Source organism: Oxyura jamaicensis, chromosome 2 (assembly GCF_011077185.1).
Source record: "Oxyura jamaicensis isolate SHBP4307 breed ruddy duck chromosome 2, BPBGC_Ojam_1.0, whole genome shotgun sequence".
Taxonomy (NCBI): domain Eukaryota; kingdom Metazoa; phylum Chordata; class Aves; order Anseriformes; family Anatidae; genus Oxyura; species Oxyura jamaicensis.
Window position 1 is genome coordinate 151280939 of NC_048894.1, and position 12576 is coordinate 151293514.

Here is a 12576-nt window from a genome sequence, read left to right on the forward strand (position 1 = left end):
AGATAGAAAGAAAGAAAGAAAGAAAGAAAGAAAGAAAGAAAGAAAGAAAGAAAGAAAGAAAGAAAGAAAGAAAGAAAGAAAGAAAGAAAGAAAGAAAGAAAGAAAGAAAAAGAAAGAAAGAAAGAAAGAAAATAAAAATGGTTTAAAAATGGTTTACACAAATTGGGATAAGAATTCTTTTTAAAGACATTCTTTAAGATCCATATAATCCTTTATTAAAACATTCCCTTAAATCCTTTATTAAACAAAACCCTAAATCCTTTATTAAAACAGACACAATTCCAATTCTCATATTTATCTGAATTATCATGACTTTGTCATTCCACAGATTTTTTAAATCAAATTATGGCTTTTATGATCAGATAATCTTGTATTCTCCAGGGCAGATTTTTCTTTCAGTGATGCTGGTATAATACAGCATAATTTGATTGCAATCAGCAGTATTGTGCTAAATAAATGCTAATCCAGCCCCCCCAAAAAATCTAGAATCTAAGCTTTGTCATCCTACAAGACAACAGCAGGAATAATTTCACAGATTCAAGTTAATAACACCAATTTGATATCTTTCAGTTGCATACCAAAATGCTTTTGTTAAACAGAGATACACACACCTGATGGCCACAAACTGAACATTACTTGGAGGCTGTTGATTTTTCTTACTGTCTCTGGACAAGAAAACTCCAGTTTTTTTCTGCTATAAGAAATTGTTCCCATGTCATCCTGAATTTGAAAAAGAGGGTCAAACACTTGGGAATTTTCCATCCTTATTTTTCTGATATGCATTAGCAACAGTCTTACACGCTTCTGCTCAGAGAAGATTGTGGCAATCTCAATCAGAGAAGATTTGTACTTATAAGGCAGTCTTTGAATCTGTGCTTATATTCAGTCAGGTTCCAAGACAATCCACGGGGAATAAAAACTGCAATGCTCCTAGCGTAAATAACAGCAAGCAAACTTAGCATTTGCCTGTGAAAATCTATTTCAGTCCTGAGGGAGGACTTGTTTGCCAAAAAGTTTGTCTCTTATTTTCCAACTATACCAGTTGGTCTGATACAACAGATGACATCTGTCTATAAAGCTTGTCTTACCCGTGCACTTTGACCATCATGGCTATAACCATGACATAGACTCTCTTCAGCGGTGTCCAGTGAAAGGACAAGAGGCAACAGGCACAAAGAGAAACATAGGAGACGCCTTCTGAACACCAGAAAGCAATTCTTTACTCTGCAGGTGACAGCACTGGCACAGCTTGCCCAGAGAGGTGGTGGAGTCTGCATCCTTGGAGATCTTCAAAAGCCATCTTGACACAGGTCTGGGTAACCAGCTGTAGGTGTTCCTGCTCGAGCAGGGGGGTTGGACTCCAGAGGTGCCTTCCAGACTAAACCATTCTGTGATTCTTTCTACAGACTTTCCCTAACAAATCTCTGTCAGGGTCACTATTGCTAGGAAAATGAGAATAGAGGTGAGCTCTTACTGTCTTACAGGCTCTTATGAAATACTTTGAGTCCTCTTTCATTCTCCTGCTCTTAGCCAGTTTTGCCAATTCAAATATATATAACTCAATTATGATTAAAAAAAGGCCTTTTCCTATACTTCGGATATTTCTGAACTGTTACTTGCATTAACAGCCTTATGCCTTTTTATGTCCACAAGTTATCAATTCATCATAAACCTTTTACCAGAAGCATGAAGAGACAAAGATGCAAAGTCTGTCTCTCCTTTATGCCAAAATCCTCACGTGTTTTATTTCCCTCTTAATCTATATATTTTTGCTTTCAAAAAAATAGTAAATAAAATCATATATGTAAAAGGGCTAAATATTTTAAGGCGTTCTGAACATGTGTTTCTTATTGGAAAGTTGAAGGATGTTCAGCCTGGGGCTGGATTTCATCCATCTCTGGTTTTAGCTGCAATGGAGAAATCTGCATCCCAGGCTGCAGATAAAACAGTTCATCTGAGCTTTGATCTTGTCACTACTGCTTCCTTGTCAACATAATCCCTGGCACGGTTTGGTTCCACATCAACAAGCATTCCTGTTGGCACTGTTACATTCCACAGACCCATCCTAATTGGAACCACTGACAAGATTTGGCTACCTCCACACTATACAGTCCTCTGATCCTAATACTCAGGCCATAACCCCCTAAAGCACACCATGTAAACATGACACACCCTAGTTTCATATTACGAAACCACCAGTCTGAGAGAAAAAAATATATATAGATATCTATATGTGTATATATATACACACACACACACACACACACTCATATATATATTTATGGTTACGGTTTCCCAGATACTTTGAACTTGGGAAAAAAAAAAATCAGAAAACAATATGAGGATTTTAGCGGTATTATATGGAGTCCATATGTTATCTAAACCTGAGAGATACATAGATGTGGCCAATATCACCTTGAAGTCAAGGCCCCAGAACAGCTCCTGACTCTGTTCCATTTAGCTGCATATATATATTTTACGATAACAGGAATCTATAGGAAGTGTATGTTGTTTTTTTGTTTGTTTATTTGTTTGTTTTTCTCATATGAGTAATGAGGAATGTGAGTGTGAAACGTTGACACTACTGATGTCAATCTGAAAATTCTTATTCTTATAAAATAATTTCACCTTAGGTATTTATCCAAACATATTTGCGTGTAGATACATTAGCTAGAGATATCAAAGGTGCATATTTTCTTATAGGGTAGAGAATTTGTCTAATAGGGACAGAAACCTGTCTTTGCTGCATAGAGACACTATGACGATTGATGAGTTAATAACTCAAAAGCACTATAGGAGTGAATAGGGCTGTGCTACACAAATGCTAAGTATTGGTATTTTTTCTTGCAAAATTACTCCAGTAAAACCTGATAGGTTCACAGCTAGGCTCTCAAACATAAATACTAAGATATGCCCAGATGGTTTTACAATAATATACATGGCACTTAGGAGAAATATTATGATAGCATAGTATATCTGAGATTGATTGTTATTTTTGATGAGGTAACAAAATATTGGAAGCAAATGAGATTTGGTGAAGTATTTTCAGCAGATACTTTTAAAGTGTAACTATTCCTTTTTTTTCCTTCTTGGTACAAGAGATGAGAAGTAAGACAATACCTTCTATCCATCCTCAACTCAGTATTGCTTTGTTAGGCTGTTTGTTTGTGTAACGTGCTCTGTAGCCATTACTCTTTCTCTACAAGACATTATGGAGGCTGGGGGAGGTGTAAGATGGGAAAGGTGATGATTCCTCTCATCTGCTGTCACCTGTGTTCAGAGTGCAGAGTGGGATGAGAAAGCTCCCTATATAGTTGATAGGGGGGGGAAAAAGCACCTACAAAAGACTGATATAAGTTAGAGACCTAAAATTGATATTTTGGCTACATCATTCTCACCATTGTTTCAGGTCTCTTCCAGCACCCTGGTCTCTGCTGTGAGACCACAAACCCAAGGGCTGGATCTTTGTTCTAGGACAGAAGTACACAGGGATTTAGGTGTCATGATGCTCAGCGCAGTAAGGCTCCAGAAAGTAAAAAATAAAAATAAAATAAAAATAAAATAATAAAAATAAAAATAATAAATATTAAAATAAAATAAATTAAAAAAAAAAAAAAACAAAAAAACTGTGCCATGCAGAAATCTATGGATGAGGCCTGTATTCATCTTACTCCATGGGTTCACTTAACAGGGGAGCCAAAAGATGCTAGAGTCCCATAATATATATAGGAAAGATAAATCTGTGTGTCCATCCTTTCTATGATAGATGCTGCCACTCCTTTGAAGAGAGAGCTGAACAACTCCTGAACTGTGTGAGGAAATGCTGTAGTCTGTAGCTAAGTATATTAAGCAGAGCAGGGTTGGTTTATTTTCCTGCACTAGGCTTTAAACCATGCAATTCAAGAACTTCTTAACTGGTCATAAAGCTGTTGCCAGCTGTAAGCCTGTGTGCCTCATTCAGAAGAGCATAGGAGACAGCAGTGACATAAATCCTCTTCAACTCCCCCAGTAGAGTTCATCCCCAAATGCAAGCGATTGTGCTAAATGAGTGTCACTGGAGAAAAAAGTCTCCAGTAGGAGCAATGGTCAGGCTGCACACCATGACTTGGTCTATCTTTCCCAATTGACTAGAGGGGATCTGGGACAACTTTGTTTTTGGATGTATTTGTAATGCATGCACACATAAGCTGCTTAAGTTAGCCAGACTTGTCATGAGCAGAACCCAGAGACTGTACCTCTCTCTTTCTTTTAAACCCAAGAACAAGACTGCCAGCTTAATGACAGTGGTTTCAATTTGTATGCTATGCTGAGGAACGTGCTTTTATGACCCTCACCCTCATCTTCAGTACTTTTACATGCTCTGGTTGTAAAAAGTTTTGGCAAATAAAAGCAAATTCCTAGCATTTGTTTTAATAGTTTTCTGCCTTCCTGTCTTGTTTCTCAGATATTGCATAGAACATTTTATTCTTCCTGAAAACAGTTATGATCCCCCTGTGTGTGATATTAAACAATCATTCTGTAATCAATGCTACTAAATCTGAAGCATCTCTTCTGCCTCCAGGTATTGATTTTACTTTGTTCATTTATTTCAATTTTGTAAAACACAGCAATATTTTCTGCATATGGGATCAATCTTCAGGCTCAGATCTGTCTGTGATTATCTCCAACATTCAGATCATCTAGACAAGTAGAAGAGATGTAGGTTCATGTGATATTTTTAAGACTTTTCACAAGATTACATCTGTGGCTGTAAAAAGTTTGTGAAATGTCCACCCATATACACAATAACATATTCTGTGGTTCATATTTACATTGTTCCCTTCCCAGGAATTATTTCTCTGGTGTTATTGAGACTGATTTAGACTCCAAAATTCTACTCATGTACTTGGCTCAGCTGTATAGTTGGTTGCTCAATTGTGTGATTATTTCCAGAACTACATCTAACGTTCTGTTTATTGGAACCTATGCTTAATTTCAGACTGCAGTGGCCATATTTTTATCACTGTTCACCTAGGTAATCAAAAGCTGGACATCAAGGCAAACATTCCAGTACAGAATTAACTTCAGATAGATTTGCATTTCCTGGAAACATGGTTGAGTCAGAGCTTTGAATGGTAAAGATCATAGCTATAAGAGCAGTATAATGGGTGCCTGCAAAATTAACTGTACCAGTGTGGCTATTATATTGCAGTCAACTGTCTACTACATCATTGCTACAAGAAGAAAAGCAAATAGATATATAACAAACTGATTAGCGAAAACACAATCTCAAGTGTCCTGTAACCTCAATGAAGATAAAAGCATAGTGATGAAAAACTCTGATGCATGGTGCACTTGTGGGATGGGATATTACTGAGAAAAGTGTTTTCAGTGCTAGCACCAGATGGTGCAGAAGCACAGAGGCTGGAAGTGTTCTTCTCGAGATCATCTCATCCACCACTCCATGCTCAAGCAGGGTCACCTGGGATCATGTACTGTCAGGTGTCTAATTGAGTTGATAAGATTCCCCTTGAACTTTCTGTTCTTAGACTGAACAGTCCCAGATCTCTCAGCCTTTCCTCATAGGAGAGGTGCTCCAGTCTCTTCATCATCTTAGTGGCCTTTGACTGGACTCACTCCAGCATGTCTGCCTCTCTTGTACTGGGGAGCCCAGCACTAGACACCTGCTGGCAATACTTTACCTAATGCAGCCAGGATATCATCAGCCTTCTTTGTGGCGAGGGCATATTGATGACTCATGTTCAACTTGGTGTCCACCAGGAACCCCAGGTCTTTTTCTGCCATGTTGCTCTCCAGCTAGGTGGCTCCCAGCATGTCCTGGTGCCTGGGGTTGTTCCTGCCCAGGGACTTTGCTCTTCCCCTTGATTAACTTCTTGAGATTCCTGTTGGCCCATTTCTTCAACCTACCAAGGTCCATCTGGATGGCAGCACAACCCTCGGGCATATCAGCCACTCCTCAGTATAGATAATGTCCTGTTGGATGAAACTCCAAAGGCCAAGGAAATGCAAAGCAAAAGCTCAGTGATGGGGCAATGCAGAAGATTAACCTTGATAATAAACAGGAAAGAAATGTGGGCAAGATCACTGAAGTACATTTTAGTTTAAAATTCTCTGTTAATCTCTGGTGAGACAAGCTATACAGGTGTAGCTTTTTACTGAGACAGAAATGGTAAAGACAGATAGCAAGCTAATTTATTAGTGTCACACAAGTAACAGACAGATGACTTTCATCACAAAGAGGCAGTGATTCAACCCGTCTCTGCACAGACTTCAATTAACTAAACACTTCAGTGTAAGACAGTTTTAGGTTTGTTGGGCATGCAAGAATCAATGGTTATTGAAGAAGAGACATTTCTGAATTGATGAAAGATTTCTGTTGAGGCTACAAAATGAAGAAAGAGTAGAGCCCAACCATGTCATTACATTCAAGCACATTCTGTTTGGCTAAAATATGTGTAAATATGTGTCATTTAAGTTGTTATGAACCTAGGATGACCCTTCCTTAACCTAACGACATGATGGTTTATATATTGTTTAAAATTTGTACAACATGTGATTAGCCAGTTATATTGCAGGGAAAGCTGTAATAATTCAACATTCATGCAGTAATTGTTTTATCTTTGTTGTCAATGTTTTTCTTTGGAAACTTGAAGACATTTCCTCAAAAGAATGTGAATTTTAAAACATGTTACTTTTTACTGTGATTAAATCTCAAGTTTAATTTAATTAGAGATCTTTACAGGAAATCTATAAATCCTGATAGTCAGGCTTTATTAGGTAGTTTTCTATGTTGTGCTCTTGTTTGACCCAAAGAGCAACTGTGACTTAAAAACAAGCTATTTTAAATATGAAACCATGACATATCATTTATTTAGCTAATTCTTAGAATGATTTAATCACAGACACATTTTTCCCTGAGGAAAAATTTATAATGTACATGAAGAAGTGCTTTGTTTTACGTTATGAAAGCACCATGTGCATTTTCAAAAATACTGAAAAATATGTTGTCAGTATAAAATAAAACAGTCCAATTGTTCAAAGTGTTAGCTCATTGTTTGGCCCTGTTCTGAGCAGGGGAGTGAGAGAGACATGCTAGAGTGCGTGCATTTCTTTTTGTTTGTTAGTACTTCACATTTTTCATGAATTTGAAATTCATGAATTGAATTTGGCAAGACAATTTGCTAGCCAGCACATGCAAGTTGCTTTTCAAATATGCTCGGATCATCTGAAACTTCCCAGAAACAATCTAGAATTTATTGAATAACAGGACAAACTGAAATTGAAGAAGCCAGTGCAAAATCAGCCTTTGAGATATGGTTGAAGTGATTACTTCTGATCTTTTGAAAGATCTAATCTGACTTTCCATATGACACAGTCAAAAATATTAGCCAGTGATAGTGCTTTCAAGTTGGTAATACAGATAATAGCTCAACATCACTTGGTTAAAACACCATTAACAAGCAAGGTCACCAAGTGAAAATTATATATCTATTCTTGTTTGCAACATGATGAGGACATATCATTAAGGATTTTAAACGAGCTCAGGTTTTTTGTTTCTTTATTTGGAGGGTGTGTGTGTGAGAGTGTTGGTAGCGAATCACGCCTGGAATTAAAACAAATTCATAAGTTACCTGCTCTGGCACAGCCTTCTGTTTTGAGTGGAGTTTTCTTAACAGTATGCAAATCATGTCAGCCTTCACAGTTAACACATTATCCACAGGCAGTACAAATAGCAGAAGGAAGCAGTCTGTCACCAGCACACTGCTGTGAGGACATTTCCTTTTCCCTCCTTTCAGGACATCATCTTGTGCCACAAAGCATGACAATTCTTGCTGTTGGAAAACCAACAGCAAATGATAAAATCAGTCTTAATCTGATATTCATGAGTGGCATTTGATGGAGAGATTAAGTTGTATCTCTGAATACCAAGAGCAGACACTTGGAAGGGCGTTGTAAAAGTCAAACTGATCCTGCCTAAACTTCCAGAGACCTGCTACCAGCAGATGCATGGGATAAGTAACACCCAGGGTGCTCAGCTCTTAGAGTACTTTCTGGCTGTGCAGAACTTAGCCACGTCTGAGACACTCACAATGACTTTTTTTTGGGAAGAGCACAGAAAGGACTGGGCAGGAGGACCATTTTAATAACTAAGCATTTATATCAGAGACTTTCTCCAGATGCTGTGGTCACTAGCTATAGAAGAACTTATTTCTCTGTTCACTATGCATTCCTTCATCCTTTCACTCTCCTTGTCCTCTTACATTCCTATATTGCAGGACAGAGAAAGAAAGGCTAGAAGGAAGTGAAGCAGGGAGGAGGAAATGTAAGAAGAATTTCAAATTTTTCATCACACTTTTAATTTCAAGCTCCTCAATGAAATTTCCACCCACTGTCTTTCTATCTTTTGCCTTCTTCTGTCTGCCATTTTACTCTTCTTCACAGGATCACCAACCATTAATAATTTAATCCAAAAAATAAGTTTCCAGTCCGCAATTCTCTTTTCTCACAGTGACTGATCCTACTTCTATCACTGACCACAGTAACAATGGAATAAAGCCCTTAATTACTGAAAACTTGCATTCTTTTTAAATTATAATTTTAATCGAAGCACAAAAACATACAGTTTTGTGCATGCTTTTTTTTTTTTTAACAAAGTATGTCTTTGTAAGTACATTCAAAAGTGAGAAAGTTGCACTCAAAATCAGATGTCTAGAAATGCATGGTGTTCCCATGACTTTTATTTATTCTTTGAATTTTATGCATTTGGAAAAAGTTTGTAATAATAATAGTTCTTTTTCTTGAGAAAGTTTACTAAAACAATATATAATTTCAGCATTTCCTAATTAAATGTGTTTTAAAGCTCCTGACTACAATGCCCTCTTATTCCCATTTGCAGGTCTATTACTACATGAAACGAAACAATACTGCATTAAAAATACACCCAGTTCTGTTACCCAACTCATAGCTTCATAACACTTTCTGCTTCCAGGAATAACTCTGGTAACTGCCATCAGTAAATGCTGTTTGTCGCTTCATTTTTCTTCCACAAAAGCAAAGCAAAGCTTATAACAATAATAATAATAATAATAAAGTCTCTTAAACAATGACATCTGCAATACAATCTGTCATGCAATTCCTTTTTGGATCCAACAAACAGTAAATAACTCATTACCCAGACTGTATCATCAAGCTAGATAAGGAGCAGCTTGCACCCAAGCAGACCTCTCTGTCTATTGCTCTGCTACTAATTCTCTTCTGTTTGGAGTGTTATTTTGTAGTCTACTTTGGGTCAGTCTTTTGCCTTCTGCTGCCCATTTGTCACACCTTCCTGTTAAAATCTGCTAATTCCTGGCAGACAGCTTGTTTCTACTTGAGCGTTGATTAGGGTGGTTGAAGCCATTCTGTGTCCCTTTGTGATGGGATTGTGCTGGTGTAATGTCAAAACAGATACCTCCTCAAGTGGTTAATTGACTTCCCTGACTGAAGACAAGATTGTTTCTGTGGAAGGGAAACAAGGACAGTCTCTGCTGACCTAGGAAACATGGTGGAGAACTATTGGATAAAAAATAGGTAAAGCTAGACATTCAACTGGTAGTATGTTCCTTTCTCACAAAGGAAGAAGCGGTTTGGCTCCTGTGTGGGGCCTTCAGGGGCCTAAATTTTTTTCTGATATAGAAACAAGGAAATGACAGAGTGAGAGTGATGTTCTGGAATTAATACATTTCTAGAGGAGCATAGCCCAAACTACCATCATCTTCTGAACAGAGAATAGCCATTAACTCACCTCATGGAGTGGGCTGAAGAAGAGGTGTAAAGATTTCTGTGGGACTGCAATAGGATCCTCAGCTGGTATATTGATTCATATTGTACATGTGGTCACTAGACAGGAACAGAGTAACGCTGTGCATGTGAGGGCTAGGATCTCAGAGAAACCCCTGGACATTTTAGCAAGAACTATTGACCTTTTATTTTATGACATTTGATTTACTTTATGCCTCATACATATGACAGTACTTCCAGAAACTCATTCTGAATTGGTATATCACAAATCCTAAGGTAACTTTAGGACCTACAAAGTCTTTGCAGGATAGCTGCTGATTTCTTCTGGTCTCATATCAGGCCTCTAAGCCTGCGCACTTCCTTTTGGCACCCAAAGTTTTTGTCTAGCAATTTGGTCTCAGTGCAACAGTCAGCTTTAACACACTGATCTCAATAAAACCTGGCTGCTTGCTTTTCTTCATGTGGCATGTGTGCAATGCCCAGGTGAAGTGGAGGCACTGAAGCATCAAGTTTTTTGAGCATCTGGATCTTGGTGTACCAAGATTCAGATTTTATAGAAATTTGGACTGAAAGATGTTTAGGTCTCTTTTCCCCCAGGTAACACTAAGTAGCATATATATCTTAAACTAAACATAACTGATATTGTAGACTACCAGTGAAGCAGAGGTTGGGTATATCTATCACACTTAAGTATAATGAGATCAGCTTCAAAACAATTCTTACTTGACTGAAGTAAATGATCCACTTTCTGTTTACAATCTTTTAACTCATAATGTTTATATACCACTTGCAATCTAATATGATTGTTATTGTCAATTATAATTAGGAAATAACTACTGTCTTATCGCCATCTTACTTGGCATTAACATTGTATGTGAATTACAGCTGCTCATTCTAGTTCATCTCGAGTTTTCCTAGAGTTCTAAAACATCTGCACTATAAATTACTGGAGGAATGAATCCAAAAGTATTACCAAACTATTTCTTCTAATTTGTCTGCAACTATTTGTAGTCATTGTTTTATAGTGTGGTCCTTTGTCTGTTAAGGTTTGGACAGTGGCCACCGAATTGCGGATAAGTCAGAGAAACAGAATCAAATATCAGCTGTAACTTTTAGTGGCAGTTGGAAGAAAATCCTGCTAGACTAATGTCTTGCCTTCCTTGGCATTAATTAATATGTTGAAATTCAGCCCTAGCAAATTGAATCACGCAATGGGACAGGATTATAAGAATATTTCATTTATGAAAACTAGAGTTTTTAGCTAAAGATATACTAAGCTTCAAATTACTTCAGTAAGATGAAAATCACTTCTGACCCCAGTGAAATATCTAAGAAAGTAGTATGCATCACTTAAATCTGAAAACAGGGCCTATATGTACCTGCAATGATGTATAGATTTTTTGCTAGCCCCCTGAGGGCCAGAATAACTTTAATAAATAAGGTACATTAAGCCCTCGGAGATATTCCAAATTGTTCCAATTACTTATTTTCTCAAACTAATGAGTATAAAAATAAACAAAACAAACAAAAACAAACATCACATTTCTAATGCTCATTTATTTTGACAATTGATAGTTAGTAATTAGAAGTGATATAATCTAATGTGACAGTTCTTCAAAAGGCATTTTAACTATAGATGTATTTGCAAAAACAAAGGGAGAAAATGACCTAATAACAGATGCAGCAAGAGACAGGGAAGTTTCTTGAGTCTACAGATAAGCAATGAGGAAATCAGCATGCCACTCTGTTGTATTGTATTTCTTAGTAACTTAGATTCTTTTAGTATTTTCATGATGAAAACCTATTTTTCAAAACTTAAAATCAGTGGAATATAACATCGATTTACTTTAGATCTCCCCAGCAGTAGCAAATATTGATTTAGTTATTCTTTCACTGCTTCTTTCTTACTTTTTCCCTGTCTTCTCCTTTTCCCTCTATACCTGACTCTAGGGGAACCTAATTAAGTGGGAAAACAAAAGAAGTGTACTAAAAATTGTCATAGAGATGACGATATGTCCACCACCTAGCATTGTGGAATTAAAAGAGAGAAAAAATGGGGGTGTGAAGGGAACATGGCATTGGGTTTTGTATATGATGATTGTGGGTATGTACAGGATCTGGGAAGAAGTAAATCAAGCTGGTTAAGTATTGAAGCAAAAGAGATGCATTACTGTCCAGTATCTGGAAATGACTGTGAGATCTTGGATGGGGATGGTTTCACATATTGTAATGTATATAAGGAGATAAGGAGTGTCCTGGTTTCAGTTAGGACAGTTATTTTTCCTCCTAGTAGCTGGTAGGGTGCTATGTTTTGGATTAGGATGAGAAGAGTGCTGATAACATGCTGATGTTTTAATTGCTGCAGAGCAATGCTTACACTATGCCAAGGACTTTTCAGCTCCTCGCTCTGTCCTGCCAGCGGGCAGGCTGGGGGTGCAGCAAAAGCTGGGAGGGGACAAACCCAGGACAGCTGACCCAAACTGGCCAAAGGGGTATTCCATACCATCTGACGTCATGCTAAACAATATATAGGGGTGGCTAGCCGGGGTGGGGGGGGCCGGCTGCTTGGGGTTGGGCTGGGCATCGGTCAGCGGGTGGTGAGCAATTGCATTGTGCATCACTTGTTTGTACATATTATTATTATTATCATTATTATTTTCTATCTTAATAAACTGTCTTTATCTCAACTCACAGGCTTCACTTGCCCGTTTCTCTCCCCCATCCCAGAGAGGGAGGGGGGAGGGTGAGCGAATGGCTGTGTGGTGTTTAGCTGCCAGCCAGGTTAAACCACAACAA

At 37.7% G+C, this 12576-nt stretch overlaps 1 long non-coding RNA gene across 1 annotated transcript in view; it reads right to left on the bottom strand.

The window, feature by feature from the left end:
* Positions 1-1187: 1187 nt before the first annotated feature.
* LOC118161468 overlaps positions 1188-12576 on the bottom strand; it is a 22106-nt gene continuing 10717 nt past the window's right edge. The window contains exon 3 of the long non-coding RNA XR_004748048.1: positions 1188-1312. This is a non-coding gene — a long non-coding RNA (uncharacterized LOC118161468). The remainder of the gene's footprint in view (positions 1313-12576) is intronic.